At 44.9% G+C, this 25,602-nt stretch overlaps 1 protein-coding gene and 1 long non-coding RNA gene across 5 annotated transcripts in view; one reads left to right on the forward strand and one right to left on the reverse strand.

Annotated features, from left to right (window-relative positions):
• HLCS (holocarboxylase synthetase) overlaps window positions 1–8,215 on the reverse strand; it is a 208,327-nt gene extending 200,112 nt beyond the window's left edge. For 2 of the 4 annotated variants that reach the window (XM_044390567.3, XM_044390512.3), the window contains exon 1: window positions 7,649–7,719. The gene's annotated coding sequence lies outside the window, so the exon portion shown is untranslated. Of the gene's footprint in view, window positions 1–7,648; window positions 7,720–8,108 lie in introns of those variants that run through there. The other 2 variants (XM_044390597.3, XM_044390535.3) reach the window with 2 other exon arrangements.
• A 6,867-nt stretch (window positions 8,216–15,082) lies between these two features.
• LOC130542661 (uncharacterized) lies at window positions 15,083–24,733 on the forward strand. Its single transcript, XR_008957370.1, has 2 exons — window positions 15,083–18,033; window positions 19,280–24,733. It is a non-coding gene; the product is annotated as an uncharacterized LOC130542661 (long non-coding RNA).
• The last annotated feature ends 869 nt before the right edge of the window (window positions 24,734–25,602 follow it).

The following is a 25,602-nucleotide window of genomic DNA, read 5'->3' on the forward strand; positions in this document are numbered from 1 at the left end:
TACAGGAGCCAACCCAAAGGGCCCCCACTAGCCAGATTAGGACAATTTGAGTATCAAGTCGAAATGCATTAAACTTATGAAGAGCCATGAGATCGTGATGACTCACACTAAAAATTTTTCTAAAAGAATATAGAATATAATCGGCACTGCTGACTCTTATTTGATTATGTTTGTATTACTGACTCCTTTATCTGATGAAAATTAGTAAACTGTAAATTCTTCCTTTAGAAGGCTGTTTCTGAGCCACAGGAGAATCAAACAGATACAAAGACCCCAGAAGCCACGATGTCAAAGCAGAGAGAGCCAGAATTCAGTCAGATCTCGTTTTAAGGCTCCTGAAGAATGAGATGTTCCTAAAACTAGAGTACAAGGCATCTTAGGTCCAAAGATCTTAAAATCAGATGACTCTTGAGACAGCCAGTGTGGGAAGTACGAGCTTCCCTGGGGCAGAAATGAGGAATGCTTTGATTTGAATCCAGAGAGGGGCTAAGTGACTGCACTCCTCGAGGTTACAGAATCATTGATGTGACCACAATAGATGGGATTTGGTGTCTCATAAAGATTCAGGGGAAAAAACAGCAAAACTTTCTGATGATCAATGATCTCCATTAAGCGGAACAGTAACTGTTTCCTTAAAAAAAAAAAAAATCCATCTCCTAATCCAATAAAATGTTGAGTCAAATACAGACAGGTTTAGAAGAAACAAAACCACAGATTTAAATTTCTGGGTTAATAAGGAATCTATGTGTATGTGGTGTCTGTATGCCTGAAATGTGTTAGAGAATGTGGCTATTTTAGGCACAGCCTTCTAAATCTGACTTGAAATGGGTACTTTTTTTTTTTTAAGATTTTATTTTATTTATTTGACAGAGACAGAGAGGGAACACAAGCAAGGGGGAGTGTGAGAGGGAGAAGCAGTTTTCCCGCTGAGCAGGGAGCCTGACTCCGGGGCCTAATCCCAGGACCCTGGGATCATGACCTGAGCTGAAGGCAGACACTTCACGGCCGAGCCACCGAGGCACCCCTGAAATGGGTACTTTTAACTTGAAATCTTAACTGGGTTTTTAAACAGTATTGAAACATCTAAGAGAACATCAGGTTTCCCATACTGATAAGCTTAGTTTGCTAGATCTGTACAAATTATTTAATTAGGCAACGGAAGTACATAAAAAAGGAAATGAATTTAGGAAGGACTTGTGGCCTAGACGGGGACGCTGAATACCCACGGCAGGAGGACCCTTCCCCACCCCTCACTGTGTCTGTCTCTCTTCTCACGAAGACCAGTTACAGTCTCTGCAAAAGCATATTGATAAACAAACAGATGTAACTGTGTGCGTGGTAGGTCCACAGAGCAGGAGGAAGAAATCAGTCCCTCTGTATAAGACAGTACTGTGTCTGTCAGCAGTTAGAGAAAGGAAAATGCTCCACAGAATGATGGCTCCTGAATGTTTTTCTGGGCAAACACTACGTATGACCCCTTTTAGGTAGCCTTTTGAATCTCATGACCACAAGGTCAACCTTCCCTTCCCTCCCCTACTGGGCATCGCAAGCTTTCTTCTCCCTTACCTGTCCACCAGGCCCCCTTGCCTGCTGGCCCTAGAACTGTCACTTCTACCTGCATCACGCAAAGATCAGACCATTTTCAGTTTCCATCCGTTCCATCATTCTGCAGCATTTGCTTTCCTGACTCTGGTGTCTCTACCAGTCAGGTAAACAAAAACCACTCTAGATATGCCAACAGAGGGGATTTGATATAGAAAATTCAGGGCAACTGGGTGGTTCAGTTGGTTGAGCGTGTCTGCCTTCAGCTCAAGTCATGATCCCAGGGTCCTGGGATTGAGCCCCACATCCAGCTCGCTGTTCAGTGGCAAGTCGTCTTCTCCCTCTCCATCTCCCTCTGTGATCTCTCTTGCTCTTGCTCTCTCTCAAATAAATAAATAAAATCTTAAAAAAAAAAAAAAGAAAGAAAGAAAATTGGCTACAGGCACAATGAAGGTGCCAACACACCAAACACAGGACAGTGAGGCAACCCAGAGAACAGAAATAGCAGAAAGCCACTCCCTACCCCCAAGGAGATGGGGTGACCTCAGCCTAGAGCCAGGGTCACCTGGTGGAAGGGGGAACCTCACCAGGAAAACAGCTGCTGCTGGGGACTCTGCCGTCGCTAGAGAGGAGAGGGAATTCCCCTGGCTTCTCTGGGCTCTGCCATCCCCCTTGACATACCTCTTCAGAAGCCAAACAGAAGAGGAGCCTCAAACAGCCTCCTTCCTTGTGAATCACTGGAGAGAGGGAGAGAGGCGGGGGTCTGGCTGGATCTGAGCCAGCCCCTGTCCTTTCTGAAACAGTTACCTTGAGTTCTTTCAAAAGTCATTATCTGTTTCTGTTTCTATGTTATGGGCTGAATTATGTCCCCCCACCCAAGTTCTGATGTTGAAATTCTAATCCCTAGTACCTCAAAATGTGACTGTATTTGGAGATGGGGCCTTTAAAGTGGTGATGAAGGTAAAATGAGGTCAGGGGATCCTGGATAACTGGTGTCCTTATAAGAGATTAGGACTTAGATGCACACAAAGGGAAGAAGACCCTGTGAAGACACAGGGAGAAAGTCCTCAGGAGAAACCAACTTGTCGATACTTTAATCTTGGACGTCTAGCCTCTGGACGGTGAGGACGTATATTTGGGCTGTTGAAACTGCCCAGTCTGCGGTACCTTGCACGGCAGCTAGGGCAAACTGATACACCCTAGTTCTCAGTAGGCCCTCCTCTGTCCCTCTGACCCTTCTGTGAACCGCTGGTCTAGAAGGAGTCTTTGCCCCCAACTCTGGCCTCACCCACATTCTCTTCCACAGTGCTTCCATTTGCTCTCTGGGTTTCAGTGGCCACGCCTTTGGGCATGATGTCCAGATGGTTCCAGGGCCACAACCACTGTTTCTACAGATCTACTTGGACCTTCTGTTGGTATCTCAAGTGCAACATGAATAAAACCAACTGTATTTTTTTCCCCACAGATTTCCTCTTTGTCCTGATTTCTCTGGCTTCAGTCTTTTTTCCACATGGACCTAGAACGTAGTCATCTTGGAGTCCCGCCTTCACCTCACATCCTCTGTATCAGTGGATGGCATCGCCACACCATCTCTTGAGAGTTTCCTCTTTCCATCCCACCCCTCTGTCCAGTCCACGTACCCATTCTGCTCTCATCAGAACTAACGTTATAGCCTCCTGATGATTCCCTGTGGGTTTCCTGCTTCCTGCGGCTCTGTAATCCAGCACATTGTGACTTTGCAAGGGCAACTCTGATCACATCACTCCCCTACTCAAACCCTTCAGTGTCCACCCCTGCCCGCCCCTGGCATTCAAGACTTTCCATTGTACCCAGCTAGCCTGGTCTCTGCCTCGTGCCATCCATCCTTTTGTTTATTCGCTCCACACGAGCACACCATGCACTATGCTAATCACTGTGTATTTCTTTTTTTTTTTTTTTAAGATTTTATTTATTTATTTGACAGAGATAGAGACAGCCAGCGAGAGAGGGAACACAAGCAGGGGGAGTGGGGGAGGAAGAAGCAGGCTCATAGCGGAGGAGCCTGATGTGGGGCTCGATCCTAGACCGCCGGGATCACGCCCTGAGCCGAAGGCAGAGGCTTAACCGCTGTGCCACCCAGGCGCCCCCACTGTGTATTTCTTACACTGAGACCTCTCAACTCTGCAGGGAGGCTGTTGTTCCCATCTCGCAGAGGAGCAGTTGAGTGACTTGCTCAAGGTACCACAACTGGGTGGGGAAGCTGGAGGCTAAATTTATGTCTTTCTAACTCCAAAGTCCTTCACCATATAAACCAGGCACCTGAGAGCAAAGAATGCTCTATGCACAACAATAATAAATAGAAATGAGCCTCAAGATCCAAGAGGAGACAGTTAGCAGAAGGTCCAGACTATGGCACTGCTAGCCCCGAGGGCAGCCTTTTGTATGCAGATCAGACAGGCTGGGATTGTCCAGACCTCCGACACATCCAAAAAGCTGTAAGTGAGATTTCATCAAGATCCTCCCAGCAAACAGCTGGCTCTGGAAACAGCCTGCTCCAAAACCCAGAGGCTTGGGATACAGTTTCTGTACAACAGCCGGATGTCACTGATTCAATGACATCTTAAACAACCTCGAGTACAGGAAAATCCAAAGTTAAAAACTACAGTCTAAATGCTAGGATACATTTTTTAAAAATCTAAAAAAAGTAATAATAAATGCTATGTGGTATCCTGGATTGGATCCTGGAACTAAGTGGACTTTAGTGGAAAAAAACTAGTGAAATCTGAAGTCTGTAGTTTAGTTGATGTACTAGTTTTGATGAATCCATGGTTGTGTAAGATGTTAACATTGGAGGAAGCCGAGCAAAGAACTCTGTACTATTTTTGCAACTCTTGTAAGTCTAAAATTATTTCAAAATAAAAAGTCATAAAAATTAGGGGATGACCTTCTACTGAATTTCATTGGCATTTTCTCCCCTGTCCCTAACTAGCCATATGGTCTTCACACACCATTTCATCTCTCTGGGTGGCAGTTTTCAACTATTTAAAAAAGAAGGAGCGACACAAACCAGATCATCTCCAAGCTCTAAAGTTCTGGGATCCTAATACATTTACAACGTGATTCACTTTACAAGGACCTGATTTGCAGTGACCTCTTATTCACGTTCATAAGCTGGTATTTAGCGTTGTGCCAGCACGTAGTGGGAGGACAATAAAAGTTTCTGAAATTAAACTGGCTCACACCTCACAGTTTGTAAGATGAGCTAGAACTGTTAACTCTTTTGCCTAGTTGGCCACTAGAGAGCGAAGTGCTCACAAAATGTTCTCCACTGAAAGCAAATGTATTTTCATCCAACAGAGGGGAGTGGTCCTTGACGTCCCATGCGTATAAAAATCCATTCCTGGTTGGGGGAAGGGAGTCACCATCTGTGAATAGTTTCCTGCCCATCAGACAGGACCTCCAGTCGGGGCGATTAGTACCATAAGCTTCCAGAAGATTAGACAAACACACAGCACTCAGCAGGCTCAGAAGTCTAAACCGCTTCCACAGATCAGAGGCTGAATGGCAGGCAGACAGGTGAGCCCCACTCACCTTGAGTCTTGTTGTCTTCCTATGTCCTGAACAAAAAGGGTCACACCTTGAAAAGGCTGGTTAAAGAGGTCAAATGAATGACTGGGGAAATTGACTAAAACCTTTACAACCAAAATGAAAAGAGCCTCAGCAGTGCCTTGGCTTAGCAGTCCGGGGCTGGAGCCTGTGTGAGCTGCTGTTTGCACGGTGAAGCCCCAGAGGCCTCCTTCTGGAGTCAGGCATCCCGGGTTCCGATATTGCCCCAGACCCCCGGCTCCCCCCACGGGCACAGACACGGACACACACAGGGACCATGTGACTGTAGGCAGGCGCCTCTGTTCCCACACCCTCCTGGAGAATAACAGCATCCACATGGGGCTGGCTGAGGATTGAGAAGGTGGGCATGCAGGGCTGAGTAGTGACTGATCTGATCCAGGAACAGCCAACCTGCATGAGTCAAAAGGAAGGGAACAGAAGAGCAAGACGCTTCCATTTCATCCTCCTAACTCTTAGGGATGAATATTATTACCTCCTTCTAACGGCACAGGAAATGGGCTGTGGTCGACCCACAGCAGGGCTCCTTTCAAGTAGATCCAGGAGTCTTTCTCAGGCATGGAAAAGCGTGTCTGCCCCCAGATGTTCCCGAGCTGGCCAGCCACAGTGCCTCGCATCCCTACCAGTTGAACCTCTCCTTCAGGTGTTATCATTTAATGCCCCAACAGAAGGGGATTTGAATTAAAGTCAGTGTCAAGTTCTGGACTGTGGCTGCTATCAGTGCCTGCCACATTAATTGAGGAAATTCAGAGTAGACATTCTTCCCCACGCCCCAGTGTGTAGGAAGGAGGACAGAAACATTGTGATATAATTTGGGGCCTCGTGATTTGCCGAGTAAAATCCCAGACAGAGCCTGTCTGAGCCCTGAGAAAGGGACAAGCAGAGGGGCATCAAGGGACAACTGGGAGAGTGATGGGACTGAGGGTCAAAAACTTCAGGGGCCTTTCAGCAGAGCACCGTGGGAATGTCACCCAGCAAAGCACAGATGAAGATAATCTATCAAAAAGCAAACTCGGCCTAAAATTACAGCCACTTCGGTAACACCCCGCATCGACGGGTCCTGCCCTGTGGCCGCAGGCGCCATGAAAAGGGCCGGATGAGTCACCTAATAACTGAATTTCCTCTTCTCCCTCAGCCAACCTGGACATTTTTTCCTAAGAACTGAGATTTAGGGAAAGTGAATCACTGCTTAAAAAGAAAAAAAGTCGCACCTGTTATAAACTTTTGCTACTGGATATTTCATGGGTCTGGAAAGCAAAGTGTGGTGGAAAGAATCGGTGGGAGAATGGGAGCATTACATGCAGCCCCTTACGTTCCCAGGTCAGCATGCCTTTGCTTTCCTGTTTTCACTGAACTTGTGTTTTCACAGAGGCACCAGCATCAAGACTCCAGGAAGGGGTCCAGAAAAGCTGCCATGCCCCTTGTTGGTGTCCTTTGCTTCGCAGGTCAATCTGTGATCTTTTTAAAAATGCAAACGTATGGGGCGCCTGGGTGGCACAGCGGTTAAGCCTCTGCCTTCGGCTCAGGGCGTGATCCCGGTGTTATGGGATCGAGCCCCACATCGGGCTCCTCTGCTATGAGCCTGCTTCTTCCTCTCCCACTCCCCCTGCTTATGTTCCCTCTCTCGCTGGCTGTCTCTATCTCTGTCGAATAAATAAATAAAATCTTTTAAAAAAATGCAAACGTATTTTTTAAATGCTACCCTTGGGTTGAACATAGCATAATGCATAGAGTGGTGCAATCACTATGGGCCACACCTAAAGCTCCGTCAACTACACCTCAATTTAAAGAACTCTAAAATAGGGGTGCCTGAGTGGCTCAGTTGGTTAAGCATCTGACTCTTGATCTCAGTTCAGGTATTGATCTCAGGGTCTTATTCTATGGTTGTGATGACTTCCTTGCTGGGCATGGAGCCAACTTAATAAACAAAAACAAAAACCTATAATATAGCTAAACAAAAAAATAAATAAAATGAGTTTATACAAATCCTTCTTCTTAGCCTCAAAAGCATTGAAGGCAGTTTACAATAAAATAACAGTAAATCAGGTGGAATAAAAGGAGAAATTCAGGCTGTGGAAAAGGAAGCAGCAGCTCAGTAGCCACAGGGCTAGTACGTAGCCCGTTGATAAATGCCCGTAAAGCCTTCAGTAGAGAAAGGGCCGTTTCCTGGAGCAGCCAAGAGCAGATGACGCAGCTCAATCGAACTGCTTTATGCAGCCCGCTTTGAACAAGATTTCAACCTTGGAAAGATGATTGCACCCAGCCCCCAGTCAGGCAGCTTGAATAAGAAAAGCAAAAGAGCAGGAGGAGATCAAACTATTCCCTTCTATAAATAACTCCCCCTAGGGGACTAACAGCAGGATCAAAGGCAGGAAACCCAAGACGAAAAATCTGGCCATTTCTTGGAGAACCCACCGAAGAGCGTGCGCCCAGTGCCCTGTGGAGCCGGGAACCGAGCCCTTTACCGGGCCAGACCGAGCCCTGCAATCGGCGCCGCACGTACCTGTTGCCGGAGCCCGGGGCCCCCCGGCCGGCCCTGCACCCGCGCCGGCGCCGCACCGCGGCCCACGGGGTGGCCGGCCGCTGCCGAAATGCACCCGAAGGTGTGCCAAGGACAGAGCAGGTGGCAGCGGGGGCGTCGGAAACGGACAGTAGGAAAGGCCAGGTAGGGAAACCCCTCGGTGGGGCCCCACGGCCGCAGCGCAATCCCAAATCCTGACTGCTCTGGTCACCGCGGGCGGGGACTCCTGGCTCAGGGACCCGAGCCCCCTTCCCCGGCCCTTCTCCACTTGGCCGCCCACAGCACCGCCTGGCCTGCCCCAGCGCTCTCCTACCTGTCCTGAGGTTTGGCCTTAAACGTCAAAATGTCACCTCCTCAGGGAGGTCTCGCTCGACCCCTAGGCTAGGTGAGCCCCCTCACCCCCCCCCAAAACACACACCCTCCAGCAACAGCACTCACCCACCTTGTAATTGTTTGAACCCTGTGTCTGCCTTCTCTTTGCGGCTGGAAACTCTCCAGGGGCAAGGACGCGATCTGCCTTTACTCCTGGCACATCGTGAAACGAAGGTGGCTGAAGGTTTTGCTAAATAAGACGGAAAAAGTCGCCAAATCCGGCCCCTCCTGATAGGATGTTTGGGGAGGGAGGTGCAAATTATGCGTTTAAATTGCTTATTCCGGGGCGCCTGGGTGGCTCAGTCAGTGAAGCATCTGCCTTGGGCTCAGGTCGTGATCTCAGGGTCCTGGGATCCCCCGGCATCAGGCTCCCTGCTTCTCCCGCTCCGCCCTCCCATTCTCTCTTGCTACCTCTGTCCTTCTCTCTCTCTCAAATAAATAAATAAAAATCTTTTCAAAATAATAAATTTTAAAAAATTGCTTATTCAGTGGATTTCTTGTTCTGGTGCTAGGTGCTAACTGCTTCTTTCATGGCAAGAGTAACTGAGATCTGGGCGCGCCTGGGTAGCGCAGTTGTTGTGCGGCTGCCTTCGGCTCAGGGCGTGATCCGGGCATTCTGAGATCGAGCCCCACATCAGGCTCCTCCACTGGGAGCCTGCCTCTTCCTCTCCCACTCCCCCTGCTTGTGTTCCCTCTCTCGCTGGCTGTCTCTCTGTCAAATAAATAAACAAAATCTTTAAAAAAAAAAAAAAAAAAGAGTAACTGAGATCTGGATTTACTGTTCCTTTACTAGGGGCACTTAGGTTTCCATTGCTACCTCAGCGATGGATGAGGCTTCCCATCTGTGTTTGGGGGAATAGGGAATTCATTATTCAGTGGTAGCACCTAGAATGACCCATGGTGTCTATTAGGTATACTGCCACCAGTCCCCCCCCCCCAAAACAAAAAACAAAAAACAAAAAACCCAAGGAGATAAATGCAAAGACGAAGCATCTGGGAAAAGGAATGGAGTCTGACCTCCAGTTAAGTGGCTATGGATGGCCTCCAGGTCAGAGAAAACATCAAGTTGAGATCTCCCATCACTGCTGAGGTTTCTAGTAAACAGGAGAATTCGGGGGTAACCAGTTAAATGTCTTCAAGAACTCGATTGCAGACAGCTGCAAAATATTCCACACTTGAGTGTTCCATGATTTATTCACCACTCTCCTATTGTGGGACTGTTTTCTCCCCCAAGGGATTGCTCACACAAGGCTGAGAACAGTCCTATACAAAACTCAGCTACCTTTCTGGTAATTGTTTAGGATATATTCCTACGTTCCTATAAGTGAAATTACTGGGTCAAAGGATATAAGCCTAAGACTACGGGAACCTAAGGCCAAACTTCTTACCTTGAATGTTGTATCATTTTATCTCCTAATAGAGGACAGCCTTTTAAAAAAAAAATCTTTACTACTTTTAGAGGTGCCTGGGTGGCTCAGTCAGTTAAGCGTCCAACTCTTGCTTTTGACTCAGATCATGATCTCCAGGTTCTGGGATTTAGCCCCATGTTGGGCTCCTAGCTCATCGGGGAGTCGATGTCTCCCTCTCCCTCTGTTGCTCCCTCTGCTTGTGCTCTCTCGCTTTCTCTGTCAAATAAATAAAATCTTTTAAAAAAAATAAATAAAAATAAACCTTTACTACTGATTAATGAAAAATTGTATCTCTCTTTAAAAGAGTGATTTTTCTTTCCTTTCAAATTACTGGAAAAACATTTTTTTCAATGTTTTACTGGTGATTTGCATTTCTTCACCTATGAAGGAGATCTACAGCGCACTTTAAAAAAAAAAACAAAACTAGAATATTGCCAATACCTCTATACTTCTTATCATCTTTCCCATCCCATACCCCTGACTCCTCATCCTTGATATTCCATTTATCACTCCCTTGCTTTAAAAAGTACATCTTAAATACAAATGAGTATATCCCTACACCATATATTGTTTTGTTTTAGCTTTATAAAAACATTATTCAATAAGTACACTTCTAAGCCTTGCACTTTTCCATGCAATGTTTCTAAGATTTACACATAAAATTGTGCATCGCTGCTCTTTATATTCATTTCCACTGCTATATAATATTCTATTGTATGACTACAACATCGTTTGTTTAGCCCTTGTCCAGCTGATCAGACCCTGAGTTATTTCCAGTTTGTTTGCTGTGACAGACAGCCCTACCCTGAACATCCCCTTACTTGTCCCCGGAGCAGCTGGTGGGCAAACATTTCTCTGGGCGTGGACCCCCTACTGGGCTGAGCTAATTAACACTGGTTTTAAAAGATAATGCTAAACTGTTTTCCAAAGTAGTTATACCAATTTACCTCCCATTACCAGTGGTTTTTATTTGTTTTCAATGGAATATCTTTTAGGCCAAAGGCCTGTTGTTTTCAATTTGCAGTTTATACTGATTTTCACAACTGCCTCGGAGAATTGTGAGGTTCTCAAACACAAAACTTCACATTGTGGTTCTTAAGAGAATCCTCTAGATGAAACGAGCCAGCTAATCACAAATCCCTTATTGTCCAAAATCTAGGTTTAGGTCATGGTGGCTTGGAGTAGACCCATGGTTCGCAGGACAATGGCAGGGGTGTTACTAGCCTAAAGGCTAGTGAGTTTGGTGTGGGGAGTTTTCCTAGTGATATAAGAGTCCTGTGCACAATAGCTCGAGCAGCTGTTTTCACAATCTCCTGCTATTTGTAGCTCAATGCTGTCACCTCCCCTGTTATATACAACCTTCTATTTAAATCAGCCACTCTTGGCATCTCAAGCTACTACTCTTCTTAAAGGCCATAAAAACATTTACACTCTTTGATTTGGGATTCACAGTTGGGGGCATTCACTCTAAAAATGGTAACAAAAGAAGAAATTAGATTCATAAAGATAGTGGTAGCAACATTGTTTATGAGTGATTTTTTTAGTTGGCAATTTAAAAATTTTTTTTAATTATTATTTTAAAGTAACTCTACACCCAACATGGGGCTTAAACTCACGACCCCAGATCAAGAGTTGGATGCTCTACCGACTGAGCCAGCCAGGCGCCCCTTAATTGGAAAATTTTAAATGTTCCACAGTAGGGAACATATTATGCAAATTGGGGTGTATCCACTAAGGGTACAAGGTGTTGCACAGACTTTTCTTCTTCCCTGAACCATTTGAGATTAAGTTGCAGAAATCATGACTCGTCACTCCTAAATATTTCAGGGTAACTTTCCTAAGAACAAGGATGTTCTCTTATGTAACCACGTTACAATGTTCAAATTCAGAAAATCTAACACTGATCCAAATCCAGTATCTCGTGTTCAGTACATGCTCACATTTTGCCGATTGTCCCAATAACATCCTTTATGGCAGTATTATCTTCGCCAAAGTCCCACATTTCATGCAGTTGTCATGTCTCTTTATTCCCCTTTAACCTGGACAGTTCTTTAGTCTTTGTCTTTTGTGGCCTTGACATTGTTGGAGAGTCAGGCCGTATTATTATCCCTCGATTTGAGTTTGTCCGTTTCCTCATGATCCAATTCAGGTGATGCATTTTCGGCACATGATGTAAGGTCACCCTAACTGATGATCCTGACTTTGATCACATGGTTAAGATGGGACCCACCAGATTTTCCCACTATAAAGGTTCCTGTGGAGTGTGACTGTGTAATATCCCCCAACAAGCTTTCACCCAGGGGTTTTAGCATCCATTAATGATTCTGCCTGAGTCAGTTATTGCTACAATAGTTGCAATACAGTTACTTTTCTAACTCTGCTGTTCCCTCAGCGCTTATTAGCTGGTATTCTACTGTAAAGAAGAACTGCTCCTTTGACCTCTATTTACTTATGTGTTTGCAAGATTTTTTTTTAGTATCATTCTGGATTCATGGATTCTTTTTCCCCCCAATGTCATAATTCACTACTGTCATTATTCATTTTGATTTCAAATTGCTCCAAATTTGTCCACTGGAAGCCCTATCAGGCTGACCCCTGTATCCCTCCTGACCTGTCTTCATCATTCTTTCCGCACCTCCTTGCTTTCAGCTAACACAAGCTGTTCCTGAATATCTTGCCCCTCCCGGAGTGAGCCATTACTCCAAGGAGCTCTGGACAATGGTGTTTAGAAACTAAGATATGCACACAAGGAATACTCAGGGCTCTTGGAGTGGCCCTATTCCCCAGGCTTTTTCAGCAGGCCGATCTAGGCAGTAGATTCCAAACCACAGAGCTCTGATTCCAATCCAGAGAGTTCTCCCTTGCCGCCCCTCCCTCCATGTTTGTAACACCATACTCCAAGGGAAAATCCTGGCTCCCAGCCCTAGTATATTTATCAATTTACTTAATTCTACAATACACAGACAATATTTTCAGAATTGCTACCCCAGACCACTGCCAACTCAGTGAAGTTCAAAATTTCTTTGTAGTTTTGTTTGCTTGTTTACACACAGAAAATATATAAAGATTTGTGTTCAAAAGTAATTTGGGTTTACTTCTTCGGCAGTTAATTTACTACAGCATTTAGTTCATTTGTTTACTTCTGTTTGTATCCAATTTTAGTTTTCTCTTCTCCCATCTTTGTTGATTTAATTTTACTTTTTGAGTATTAAAACATCCATATTTCTTAAAGTCACAACTACCCAAAAAGAGTACACTTGAATATATGTCATTTCCTCTTAGTTTTTCCCCATTCCCACCAATCCACTGTAAGTAACCAATTTATTAGTTTCTAGTTGATTCTTCGAGTTTTCTTTTTTAGCAAACATAAGGAGATCCTTGAATATTTTATTTCCCCTCATTTTACACAAAAAGCAAAATATATGTACGTTTTTATAGTTAACTTTTTTCACTTATCAATATCAGTTCATAGAGATCTTCCTCACTCTAACAACTGCATAGTACTTCATTGTATGAATATGCCAGTTCATTCAACCGCTTGTCTATGCACCGGCACAAAAACTATCTCCAAAATTTTGTCATTGCAAGCAATGCTGCAATAGGTAACTTTGTACATTTACATACTTTCATGTTGGTGTAAGTGTTTCTCCAGGGTGAGTTTCTAGCTGTGAAACTGCTGGGTCAAAGGGTAAAATCATACCAAGTTTTGTTAGATGTTGCCAAATTCCCCTCTATAAGAGTTGTACCCTCTTGCATTCCCACCAGCAATGTATGAGTGCCTGTGTCCCCAACAGCCTGTCCTCTCGCCTTTGACTTTCACAAACTGGATTAAGTTAGAAATGATATCTCAGAATAATGTGCTTTTCTCTTACCCTATACGAACCTAACATCTTTTCTTTTCAGGACCAGATTCATACTTTGTTTTTTTTTTTTTTTTTTCAGATTATCCATTCATGTCTATAGCCTTCTTTAAAATTGGAATTCTGATCTTTGGTTCCCTCAGTCTTATTTACTTATGTGGGATATTAACCTTGAATCTGTGATAGACGTCGCAAATATATTCTCCCCATCTTTTACTTTCTTTATGGTAGGCTTTTGTTTGTCTATGAACCGATTTTCGTTTTTCAATGTTGGTAAACGTACTAATTTTTTTCTCCTGCACCTAGATTTGGGTACTTAGAAAGCCTAGGCCACACCCACGCTACGAAGAATTCACCCGTTTTCCGGCCGCGCGTGGGCCCCTCCTGCTCTTTGCAGCTATCAATTGCACCTGGCACACACGTGCGCCTGGGACCTCGCAGGGCGGCCGGTAGGACGCCAGAACGCGGGCGGCCAGGCTGCTGACCAAGGGCCGCGCATGCGCACTAACAGGCGGGCCGAGCCAGCGGGGGACCCGCGGGGGGGAGCGCGAGTACGGTGGCGCTGCCGGATCCCCAGGTCTCCTGGCTGCCCTTCCGGAAGCGCCGCCCCCTCTCGCGGGCCGGGAAGGGTCTCCCGCCCTCCCTCGCGGCGGCCCGCGGCACAGATTGCGACCCCTCCCTCCCTCGGCGGCGGTCGACCGTCCCGCCCTGCCCCGCCGCGCCCCCACCGCCTCCGGAACGCACGCGCGCCGCGGGGTTCGGGGCCGCGGGAGGGCGTGCCAACGCCGGGGATGTGGTGGCCCTGGCGCTTTTCTAACGTTAGACGCGGGAAACGGAAAACCGTTCGTTGATTCTCTTCTACCAGCCTTCTCTCCCCCGCGTTGTCCCCTATTGACGTTGTGTTTTTAATTCTCCTTCATGCAGTCCTCCAGTCTGTCACCCCCTTATAATGCCTTATACATCCTATCTCAAGATGCTCAGCAAAAAGAGGGGCTCTCCACTGGCCGCCTCTGGTCGTCCTCTTAGGGGTTTCCCGGTCGCAAACGCAGGGTGTCTTTTCCAACACCAACAACCAGGTGTGGGATTCTCTGCCCCCACTTCAGACGGCAGCCACATTTCTGCCACGCAGACTACAAATTCGTGGGTTCGCACCTGCACCCCCTCCAGTTTGATAATTCTCTAGAACACTCAGAACTTAGCAAAGGACTTCACTTACCCGTGTCGTGTGAAGGGTACAACTCACGAGGAGCAGGACGATGGAAGAGAAGCACCGAAGGGAGGTCCAGAGCTTCGGTGCCTTTTGCCCGGCCCCACCCTGGCAGCGCCCAGCCCTGAACCCTTCTCTTTGATGGTTTTTATGGTAAGTGAAAGTTACAACCTGCTCATCGCTTGGTTGGTTCCCCATCTCCCAGCCCCCGTCCGCAGCCGTCTAGGAGCCCACAGTTATCACCTCATTCACATAACCTCAGCTGTGGGTGCCCTCACCGGGAACTCCCAAGGGTTTAGGAGCCAGGTGCCAGGCCCTGGGGACAAAGACCAAATATGTTTTTTCTTATACCGCACTCCCGCAAACCCATAACTGGACGTAATCACGAGAAAAACATCAGACAAATTCCAACAGAGGGTCATCCTACAAAATATTTGACCTGACCTTAGAATTGTCTAGGTCATGAAAGACAAGGAGAATTGGAGAGGTTTTCACAGCCAAAAAGAGCCTAAAATGATGGTTAAATGTAATGTGGTATCTGGATGGGTTCCTGGGACAGAAAAAGAATGTTAGGGAAAAATAGAAAATCTAAATAAAACACAGACTACAGATAATAATATCTATATAGGTTTATTAACGGTAATAAATATACTGTAATAATGTAATATATTAACAGGAAACTGGTTTATGGGAACTCCACTACCTTGCAGATTTCCTATAAATCTAAAATTATTCTAAAAATAAAGTTTATTTAAAAAAAAACTTTTGAAAGGCCTTTCAGTTTCCAGGACACACCTTCTTTAAAAGGCAGGGAGAGAATTTGTAAATCACTCTCATTGTATTTATGGTCAGTATGCTGGCAGGTAGGAAGAGAATACTAGAGTGGAATCTTCTGTGAGATGCCATGATACCTGTGTATCAGACACAAAGAGAGGGTGAGGAAGACCCCCACCGCCGGAGCTGCAAAGGAAGGGATGCTTCCCTGGTCCCCCAGAGCCTCAACCTGAACAAGGAAGTACAAGGGGTCAGAGTGAGGGGAGGAGTGGGGTGAGAGCCCTGGGCCTGCGGTGAGATGTCTTCTCCTGGCCCTTCCTCCTACCAGGAATAGCCCAGAGGGTGTTAGTCTGTGTCCCTGCATTTGGAGGACCCAGTGGACATGTGTCTGACATCCCCTAGGAAATCCAGTTGGACTGACCAACTGCTTTGGTGGCAAGGCTGGGAGCTTGCAGCAGTCTGCAGTTCTTATAGGGGTCCTCGAATCACATGTGGGTCATGGGGGAGAGTAGGGGGCTGGCATTGAATCACTGAGGGTCCTGCCCAAAAGGGCTGCCTAGGAGCAGAGGGAGGACTGCTGGATTTCTAGGGCTGAAAAAGAAGTTGCAAGTTAATTCCCCAAATCAAGTTGCATTTGCCAGAATCAGGAGATCTGCAGCCAAGAATTCTCGAAGTTGGAAATCTTCAAAGAAATTCCAAAAATACCCATGAGAGGAAAAGGAGCTGAAGAACAGCCCCTGAGAGACTGAAGCCTCCCAGCAAGTCAGACCTGTCCCATCCTCCCACTTCTCCCATCCTGGCTGGAGACTGAGCCCATAGGTGGTGGGGAGCGAATGGGCAGGGCGCCGAGGAAGTCAAAAGAAAGCAGCAACCTCAGCCACACCCCCTCCTGCAGGCAGGCAGTTGCCAATCCCTGACCTACAGCTGGCCTTGGAATGGAACTTGAAGCACTGATCGATAGCTAGGACTGGAAATACTAGTTTCTGAATTGAGAATGAATTTGTGACTTAAAGTAACCCCTAACATAGTGTTCTACCCAACATGAGCAGAAGAGTTTTGAGCCTACATTAGGCGTTGAATTATGTCCCCCCCAAAGAAGATATGTTGAAGTCCTAACCTCCAGTATCTTAGAATGTGACCTTATTTGGAAATGCGGTCACTGCAGATGTCATTAGTTAAGACAAGGTCATACTGACAGGAAGGATGGGGCATGATGACCGAGGCGGAGACTGGAGGGACCCAGCTAGCCACCAAAGCGGGGAAGTGGCAAGGATTCCCTTACAGGTTTCACAGGGAGCATGGCCCTGCCAAGACCTGAATTTTGGACTTCAAGCCTTCAGAACTGAAGACAATAAAATTGTTGTTCTAAGCCATTCAGTTTGTGATGCTTTGTTGCAGAAGCCTGGGAAACTAATACAGCCTCCTAGAGTTTTCATCTGGGGCAGGCGAGATCATTTCCCCTGGATTATTTAAGGAAATGGTAAAAGGTAAAGTTGGGTTCATCATGTTCCATGAGTCATACGTACAGTATACCAGTTCCTCCAACGGTCCTGTGGAGTAAATCTCTCCCAGGGACCAAGGGAGTGTGGTGGGCTCGTGGCATAGAAGCCAAGGCCCATAGAGATACCAAAGGAAAGAGGACCTGGTTTAGTGGTGACCAACTCAGGCACCTCTTCCAAGAACATAGACTGAGCTAGAGTCACGGATGAGCGTAACGGCGTACGCCCGTACAAGGTTAGTTGTCGAGGCATTGCTTGTAGTAACAGAAGGTTGGAAACCACCTGAAGGTCCATCAGGTAGGGACAGTTAAATAAATATTGATACTCCACACACTGGCACACTGTACAACTCAAAAAAAGATGAGGAAGCTCTCTGTGCATTGATATGGAAATAGAAATATCTGGAATATGGTAATCTACCTTTTGTGTAAAAGGAGAGGGGTTGATAAGAAACTGTAGGTATATTTGCTTATATTTGCATAAAGAACCCCAAAGCCTGCACAAGAGGCTTTGAAAAGTGGGGTACCGGGGAATGGAGTGGAAAGGCACAGAGGTGGGAAGCAGACTTTTTTACTCTGTCACTTTTTATGCTGGGTTATTTTTGAGCCATGTGAACACAAGATCATCTAATGAAATGAAATGAAAAATGAATAAGGAGAACATCAAGACAGCTGGTTTTCTAGAGTGAGGGATAAATTGAATATACAGTTAACCTTTGATAAACACGGGTTTGAACTGCACAGGGGTCCACTTACATGCAGATTTTTGTGGATTTTTCTCCGTAAATACAACACTGAACTGTATTTTCTCTTACGATTTTCCTTTTATTTTTTTTTTAAGATCTTATTTCTTTATTTGAAAGAGCGGACACAAGCAGGGGGAGGTGCAGAGGGAGAGGGTGAAGCAGACTCCCCACTGAGCTGGAAGCCCGATGTGGGACTCCATCCTACGACCCTGGGATCATGACCTGAGTCGAAGGCAGATGCTTAACTAACTGAGCCACCCAGCTGCCCCTCTTACAATTTTCTTTTTTTCTTTTTTTTTAGATTTTATTTATTTATTTTGAGAGAGAGAAAGAGAGAGGGTGCGCACTTGAGAGCGAATGCGCACCAGCAAGGGGAGGAACAGAGGCAGCGGGAGAAGCAGGCTCCCCTCTGAACAGGAAGCCCGATGTGGGGCTCGATCCCAGGACCCCAGGATCATGACCTGAGCCGAAGGCAGACGCTTAACCGACTAAGCCACCCAGGTACCCCTCTTATGAATTTCTTAATAACATTTTCCTTTCTCTGGCTTACTTTACTGTAATACAGTATATAATATATAACACAAAATATGGGTTATGATTAATATGCTTACATTATCAGTAAGGCTTCTGGTCAACAGTAGGCTATTGGTAGTTAAATTTGGGGGGAATCAAAAGTTATATGCAGATTTTTGACGGAATGGGGGGGTGGTACCCCTAACCCCCAAGTTGTTCAGTGGTCAACTTGTATTGAATATCAAATAAATATGGAGATCCAGAATACTCAGCCAAGGAGTTAGGAACTGATCAAAGAATCACCAGATGTTTGAACCAGTACTTCGCATCAGGAAAAATCACTCAAGGCAGTGGACAGTCTAGATCAGAGGGAGGAGAGACCCACATGGAGAAGGTGTGAATAATGACCCGGGCCGGTAGTGGCAATGGGACTGGAGATAGAGGTTTTCAGGAAAGACCTAGAAAGATAAATTCCAGCTGAACTTCTTACATACCAAGTGCTGCTTGAAATAAATGGTTCATAGTTGTAGAAGTTATTTTTCCATGTAAGCATATTTATTCTAATTGTTCCTAGCATAGAAAATACTGGTTAAGGCTGCCTATGTTTTAGACCTTTATTTTGAACTAGATTTGGAATTTATATTGACACCATAATGTAAATTTTAACTTCCTAAGGTATATGCTAACTAGTTTGAGTTTTTTTTCTCTACACCCTTATGTTTAGGTATACTTTTTAAAAAATTGTTCCTCAGGTTACAGAATCTAACTATTTTCTGTTGTGTTCAGTGAAAATCTCTGGTTCTCTATATGGTGAATATTCCAACTTACATTAATCAAAACTTACCGTGTTCTGGTGTATTTTTAAAAAAAGATTTCTTTATTTTAGAGAGAAAAAGAGATGGGGGGTGTGGAGTAGAAAGAGTCTTAAACAGACTCCACACTGAGTGTGGAGCCTGACGCAGGACTTGATCTCACAACTGTGAGATCATGACCTGAGCCAAAACCAAGAGTCAGACACTTAACAAACTAAGCCACCCAGGCACCCCAGTTCTGGTGTATTTTTTAAAATTAAGGTTCCTCATTGCCCCCTGGAGCATTATTATCACATCCGTATATTCTTAATTGACAATATTTCATTAATTCAAATATTTATTGAGCATCTATTATGAGGCATGTTATAGCAGATTCCTAGTTGTCTCTTAATACCCATTCTCTTCTTCCTCCACAATAACAGAATTTTCAGCTGGATGCACGGTAGCCAGCCTCTCTTACAGTGAGGGGGGCCTGTGGCCAGGTTCACAATAAGATGTGCACGAAGCAATGTGTGCAACGTTTGGGTGTTACCCTGAGAGAGAGGAGCAATGCTTTCCCCGGCTCTCTCCATCCTGCCACTCTGAACACGGACAGAGTGACAAGCTCTCTTGGATTGTGAGGATGCTGGCAGCACCTGGGGAAGGTGGAGTAACAAGACAGAAGGAACCTGGACCCTGCACAAGCTAATGGACCTGGGCTCCCTACCAGCTCCGGGCCACCTCTGTCCAGACTCTTAGTGAGAAACAGACTTCTATCTTGTGTAAGTCACTATTACCTGGGGTCTCTAAAGCACAGCCAAACCTATATCCACGCTAACACACAGAGACTGTTCCGGGTTTGAGGAATACAGAGTGAAGAATATGTCCCACTCTACTTGGGATGAAAGATGTTTTAAAAAGTAATACGATTTGTTCATTGACACATTTCGAGTGTCGGTTATGGACCACGCACCTGCTCTAGGAGTATCCAGCCGAAGGTGAAATAAGGCTGTGAGCAGGAAATGAGCCAAAATCAGGAGTCTGCTGCTTAACCGACTGAGCCAGCCAGGCACCCCCTAATCTCCTCTTCTCATAAGAACACAAGTCATGGCACCTGACTGGCTCAGTTGGAAGAGCATGTGACTATTGATCTCAGGGTTGTAAGTTCAAGACCCACACTGGGTGTAGAGATTACATTAAAAAATAAAAAATAAAAATGTATTTTAAAAAAAGAGGGGAGCCTGGGTGGCTCAGTTGGTTAAGCATCTGCCTTCAGCTTACATCATCTCGGGGTCCTGGGACCGAGCCCCATGTTGGCCTCCCTGCTCAGTGGGGAGTCTGCTACTACCTCTCCTTTTGCCCCTTCCCCCGTTAGTGCTCTCTCTCTCTTAAATATATAATTTTTTTTTTTAAAGAGAGAACACCAGTCATATTAGAGTAGGGCCCACCCATATGACCTCATTTGGCCTTAATAACGTCTTTAAAAACCCTATATCCAAGAAAGGGCATCTGTTATGGGCTGAATCGTGTGCCCTCCAAATTCATATGTTGAAGTCCTAACCCCTCAGTACCTCAGAACATAAGTATTTGGAGATAGGGTTTTGATTTTTTTTTTTAAGTTTTTATTTAAATTCTAGTTAGTGGGCGCCTGGGTGGCTCAGTAGGTTAAGCATCTGACTCTTGGTTTCAGCTTGGGTCATGATCTCATGGTCCTGTGATCAAGCCCCACATTGGACTCCGTGCTCAGCAGGGAGTCTGCTTGGGGATTCTCTTCCTCTGCCCCTCCCCCAGCATGCATTCATGAGCTCGCTCTCTCTCTCTCTCGAATAAATAAATCTTTTAAAAAATTCTGGTTAGTTAACATATAGTGTAATGTTGACTTTAGGAGTAGAATTTGGCGATTCATCACTTACAGTGCTCATCGCAAGTGCCCTCCTTGGTGCCCATCACCCATCTAGCCCATCCCACCCACCTCCCTCCTTCAACCCTCAGTTTGTTTGTTCTCTATAGTTGAGAGTCTCTTATGGTTTGTATCTCTCTTCCTTTTTTCCCTTCCCCAATATTCACCTGTTTTGTGTTTTTAATTCCACATGAGTGAAATCATATGGTATTTGTCTTTCTTTGACTGACTTCTTTTGCTTAGCATAATACCCTCTAGCTCCACCCATGTCATTGCAAATGGCAAGATTTCATTCTTTTTGATGGCTGAGTAATATTCCATTGTGTGTGTATGTATATATGCATATAGTCCAATATATTCCATCATATATATATACACATAAATATATATATTACATCTTCTTTTTTATTTTGTTATTTGAGAGAGAGAAAGAGCACAAGCAGGATGAGGGGAAGAGAGAAATGGAGAGGGACAAACAGGTTCCCTGATGAGTGCAGAGCCGCATGTGGGGCTCAATCCCAGGATCCCAAGATCATGACGTGAGCTGAAGTCAGATGCTTAACCAACTGAGCCACCCAGGCCCCCTATACCACATCTTCTTTATCCATTCATCAGTCAAGGGAAATGTGGGCTCTTTCCATAATTTGGCTATTGTTAATAATGCTGCTATAAACATTGGGGTTCATGTGCCCCTCTGAATCAGTATTTTTGTATCCTTTGGGATACAGGGAGGGTCTGAATTTCAACTTCTCATAATAGTAGCAGAGTTTCAGCGTGACCCTGAATGGTTTCATTTGAGAAAGAGCTATAGGTCTCGCCGCCATCATGTGTTCAACTCCCCAACACAATTTATCTGTCATATGGCTAGCCCCCTTGGAAGCCGGTGTGAATGCAGAGTGACACCAATTCTGACAGATGACAGAGGGAGTTCTGTCTTCCCGGGAGCATGTTTGCCAAGCCTCAGACTCAAGTGAGTCTACCTGGGTTCATGTCCCAGCTCTGATTTTCCGGGTGATCTTGAAGTAATGATTTAACTTCTCCATGCTTTGGTTTCCTTACCTGGAAATTTTAGATAATGCTCTCTCCCTGGGGCACCTGGCTGGCTCAGTCAGTACAACATGTGACTCTCGATCTCAGGGTTGTGAGTTCAAGCCCCATGTTGGATGTCGAGATTACTTAAAAATGAAATCTTAAAAAAAAAACAAAAATTCTCTCCCTCACGTTTGTGAGGACTGAGTGAATTGATATCCATAAACCATAACGCCAGACACATAATACATGCTCAATAAACGTGAGCCAAAGCTAATGTTACTACATTAGCTACCACTAATGTGTAGGCAAGTCATTTCCTGAGCTTCTGTTACCTTGTCTGTGAAATGGAGAGGAGCCGGGAATGACGCCCACGTCACTTCCTGCTCTGGTGTCTTGAGTTCTGGCTCACCTATCTTACTGGGTCCTTTGGGGTTTTTTTTATTGTTGTTGTTTGGTTTTGGTTTTGGCCAGGCAGTACTGCGAACAAGCAGACAAGCTCTAAGTCACAGAAGTTCCTTTGTTCTTCTCTAGACACAGCTGGAAGAGTGAATCTCATTACAGTCATCAACTCGGGGGCCAGTTTAGAGCTGACTTGGGGGGGGGGGTGGTATGAACGTACTGGAGCCACTGTCACAAATTACCACAAACAAGGTGGCTTAAAATAACAGAAGGTTATTCTCTCACAGTTCTGAAGACCAGAAGTCTGAGATCAAGGTGCCTGCGGGGGGTTTCCTCCTGGAGGCTCTCTGGGTCTGCTGCGTGCCTCTCTCCTAGCTGTGGGAGGCTGCCTGCCCTCATTAGCGTCCCTTGTCTTGTGGATGTGTTATTCCAATCCCTGCTTCTGTCTTCACACCTCCTTCTTCTCCATGTGTCTCTGTGCTGCAAATCTCCCTTTGCCTTTCACTCATGATTTCTCTGGTAAAGATACCTGTCATTGAATTTAAGGTCCACTCTAAATCCAGGATGATCGGGGCACCTGGGTGGCTCAGTGAGTTAAGCATCTTCCATAGGCTCAGGTCATGATCGGATCGAGCCCTGCATCTGGCTCCTTGCTCAGCGGGGAACCCGCTTCTCCCTCTCCCTCTGCCTGCTGCTCTGCCTACTTGTGCTCTCTCTTTCTGTCAAATAAATAAAATCTTAAAAAAAATTAAATTCAGGATGATCTCCTCTTAGAGATCCTTAACTACAACTGGAAAGAAAAAACTTTTTAAGTAAGGTCATTCATAGGTTCTGGATTAGGACTTGGACATATCTTTTTTGGGGACACTCTTCAACCCCCTAGAGGTGAATAGCATCCTGCTTACTTTGGGCCCAGTATGCAGTGAGATCCTGCTACTTGTCATGTCCCATAGGTGGATAAAACAGGCTGCTTTCCAGATTCTCTCATTCGGGGTGTTAAGTCAAAGTACATAATTAGGCAGCGCTAAAGTACTTCTTCCTTTTCATCCAAAGCAAACCGTAGTCACAGCTACACACTTGCCAACACCTCCTGGGCATCTCCTATGTCAGATGCTGTTCTAGGTAGTGGGTTACAGTAGTGAACAAGAGCAGACAAGAGCCCTGTCCCCGTGGAGCTGACAGCCCGGTGAGAGAGGCAGACAATAAATAAAATAAGTACATATTAAAATATAGCCTGTTAAATGTGATAGGTACTATTGAGAAAAATAAAGCAGAAAAGGAAGGGAATAGGCAATGCCAAGATAGCATGCATCTGCGTGTGTGTGTGTGTGTGTGTGTGTGTGCATGAGAGAGAGAGAGATGCTTTAAACAGGTGTCTAGGAATGGCTTCATCCTCAGGGGACACTCGAGTAAAGACCTGAAGAAGGTGACAGACAAGCGGTGTGGGTATGTGGAAGGAAGGATGCTGTTATGGGCAGAGGCCCTGAGATGTGTGTGTGTCTGGGATGTTTCTGGTCCACAAACAGCCCAGAGGCCTGGGGCTCTAGGGGGTGGGCTGGAGGGGAGAGCAGTAGGGGGATCTGAGAGGTAAGGGGGGTAGGGAGGAGGTCAGGGAGCCATTGCGATGGTCCTGGCTTTATGCAGGGAGTATCTGGACACAGTTCTAGCACCCAGACATCCGTAATCACACAGTTAAGCTGTGGACATCCGCGGTCACAGGGAGAAGCTTGGTTACAAATGTTTATGACATTCTCCTCTTTCATGCCTTGAAAACAAATTCCATGTTAAATTTTTTTTTTTCAAAAGCAAACTCAAACTTTAAGAATTCAAAACCCAATAGATCTCATCTAGCAATTCTTCTGAATATATACCAAAAGAAATGAAGGTAGGGACTCATATGAATGCTGTTCTTAGCAGTAGTATTTATAATCGCCAAGAGGCTGAAACAACATGTGTCCAGCGGGGATGAATGGATAAACAAAGGTGATCTATACATAGGATGGAATATTACCCAGCCTTGAAAGGGAAGGAAATGCTGACAAAGGCTACAAGTAGATGAATGAAACTTGAGGACATTATGCTAAGTGAAACAAAGGACAAGTACTGCATGATTCTATTTATATGATGTATCTAGAGAATCATTCATAGAACAGAAGGCAGAATAGAGGTTATCGGGGCAGAGGGAGGGGGCAATGGACTTTACTGTTTAATGGATACGAAGTTTCAATTCGGGATTCCGAAAAAGTTCGGGAGGTGGATGGTGGTGATGGTTGCACAACAATGTGAATGTCCTTTACTGACACTTAAAAAAGGCTTAAAAACCCAGTTATGGAATACAAAAGTCACAGGAATAAAAGACAGCACAGGGAATAGAGTCAATGGTATCGTAATAGTGGTGTATGGGGACAGATGGTAGCTGCGTTTCTGGCGAGCACAGTATAACTTACAGAGTAGCTGTATCGCTGTGTCGTACACCTGAAACCAATGTAACATTGTGTCAACTACACCTCAATAACGATTACTTAAAATACTTGAAATGGTAGATTTTATGTTGTTTGTATCTTACCACAATTTAAAAAAAATAAAAATTAAATTTTAAAAACAAAAATATCCCAATGCATCTTATTCCCATGAAAAAATATACTTTTTGCTTTGTCTCCAAAAAAATCTCTTAGAAAATAATATCAACAGCAATAACATCTTGTAGCTTCTACATCAGCTTTGGGAGTTACGGGGCACTTTGTGGAGCGGAGAACAGGAAACAGGGTCTGTCTAAACACAAGGAAAGGAAACAGTCATTTCCCTGCTTGTCTTCAGCACTGTTTATGTAAAAATATTCTGCCCTCTGAGATGTTTTGACTTTTGGTATCCTCCTCCTAGGCAAGCCGGAAACCCTGAGGGTTGACATCTTTACTCTTTGTTTCTAAGCAACGATTGAAAGTCAGCACACGGAAAAGAATTTTTAATTAAAGAGAACAGAGCAAGAAATAGAATCTCAATTTTATCTTTCCCACATCACCTCCCAGGCAGGAATTCAGGCACTTGAAGCTATGCAATTTTTCCCAGTTTATAAACCAAGGACTTAATTAAGTTTCTTAAGATTTCTATACCCTTCGGCAAATTATTTTCTCTATCATAAACATCTTCCTTGGACCCCCCAAAAGTTTAAGAAATAATTATAATATACCTGATAACACAAAAGTCCTTTGAATTGAAAAGTCCTTGAATCAACAGCAGTTTATTTCTGTTACTGTATTTTAATTCTTCTACCTGCAGAAAGAACTCAAATTAAACACACACACATGCACCTTTATGCTGTATTACCAGTGAATTTATTTTTCATTAAATATATTTTCTGCAAAACCATGCATAGCTGTTAATTTTCATTATAGTTTGTGGAGTTATACTCCACCTCCTTGAGGGCAGAGTATTTAC

This window comes from Ursus arctos, unplaced genomic scaffold (assembly GCF_023065955.2).
Source record: "Ursus arctos isolate Adak ecotype North America unplaced genomic scaffold, UrsArc2.0 scaffold_4, whole genome shotgun sequence".
NCBI lineage: Eukaryota > Metazoa > Chordata > Mammalia > Carnivora > Ursidae > Ursus > Ursus arctos.